This window comes from Elephantulus edwardii, unplaced genomic scaffold (genome assembly GCF_000299155.1).
Source record: "Elephantulus edwardii isolate Elephantulus edwardi_28Jun2011 unplaced genomic scaffold, EleEdw1.0 scaffold00136, whole genome shotgun sequence".
NCBI lineage: Eukaryota > Metazoa > Chordata > Mammalia > Macroscelidea > Macroscelididae > Elephantulus > Elephantulus edwardii.
In genome coordinates, this window is record NW_006399886.1 from 3,815,973 (window position 1) to 3,817,717 (window position 1,745).

Genomic DNA, 1,745 nt, shown 5'->3' on the forward strand with positions numbered 1-1,745 from the left:
CAGGACAGAGCAGAGTTTAGAGCTGTTGTACACAGAGTCGCTATGAGTCGCAAGTGACTTGACGGCACATAACAACAATAACCACCCTACTTCTCACCACTCCCAGCTAACAGCTTCTATAGAAACAGCTCCTGTAGATGACTTTCAAACTGGTCCAGGGCCATGCTGCCTACCCTCATGAATTTTTCCATAGAAGGCCTTATCACAAACGCCTCACTTTTTATTAGAATCATCAAGGTATCTGGGCTGACAAGAAGCAATCAAGTCCTAAAGTTTTCAAAATGATGAAGTGATAACCAGTACCAGACAAAACAATTTAAGCATCTTTAGGTGATGGGCCATCTATAAACCTACTACTGATCAAAATCTTTGTTTCTCCTTCCTATATATTGGACACTTAGTGGAATGGGATTGGGAAATCCATTCAAAATAGCCTCTGGTGCTGCTGGTTTTCCTCCTGGTTTACATTGCTAGTAAAACCTCTCTCTTTTTTTCCCCCTCTTTTTTTTTCGTCCAGAAACCTGAGGTGTGCATATGATTAGAATAATTTACTCCAGTAGTTTGAATCTTAGCTTCAGAGTAACTTACCTTGGATGTTAGGTGGTGTGGTGTCAAGAGTTCAGCTTTCCAAATGCCTTTCTTATCCCTTGATACCCTGAGACTCCACTCTGCTAAAAGGCCTGGCCTAAATGGCCACATTCTGTTTTTCTGGGTCATGGTCTATGTCCCAGTACTCTGATAAAAGCCAGTGCTCTGAGAAAAGGAGACTGCGCCTGGGACTCTGGGTCGGCCTACTCTCTTTCTGTTTGGCCAGGTGCTCTTCCTGCCCTGCATCATGTTTGTCAAGCCAATATCGTCAACAGCTGAGTGAGCTTCCAGAACCCTTCCAGCAAATTGTGAGGCAAAAAGAAGGGAGGTATGTTTAGGCCTAGGGGTGGGCTTTAGAGAGAAGTAACAGTTAACATTGAAAATGATGGAGTGGCACAACAAATGAAATGTTCAGGACAGTTTTAACTTGGGTTTGTTTTTTGATAGTTAGTTTGGTACTAATTACTGGTATGGTTGGAATTAGAAATTAAACAGGTGAAAACAAAGATAGTATTCTTTTTTCAGCCCAGTCAACAAGTCTAATTAACTGTGGTAAGGATCAATTATTCAGAATTATCTTTAGAAATGCTTCTTTTCAGTCTCTATTTCCTACTCTTTCTGTCCTCCTTTCTTTATCCTCCTTTCTCTCTATCCTACTTCCAATTTGTCCTCCCTTCTGTCCTTTCTTTTCATCCTCTATTCTTTCTATGCTCCTTATATCTATCCTTTCTTTCTATCCTCCTTTGTATCCTCGTTTCTTAGTATCCTTCTTTCTATCCTCCTTTCTTTCTATCCTCTTTCTTTCTTTCCTTCCTTCCTTCTTTCTTTCTATCCTCCTTTCTTTCTTTCTATCCTCCTTGCTGGCGCACTGTTTCTCTCCATATCTTCTTGCCTCTATCTCACTGGCCTCTATCCCTCCAGCCTCTCTATTATCTGACCTCTATCCTCTGCCACTCTATCCTCCTGCCTTTCTATATTTTCTCTTTTCCTTTCTCCCTTCTCCTCTTTTCCTCTTCTCCTCTCCCTCTCTTTCCACCTTTCTATCATCCTCTTTTCTATTTTCATAACAGTCTATCCTCCTTTCTATCTATCCTCCTCACTTTTATGCTCCCTCCTCCTTTTTTACTATCCTGCTTTCTTTCTATCCTTCTTTTTTT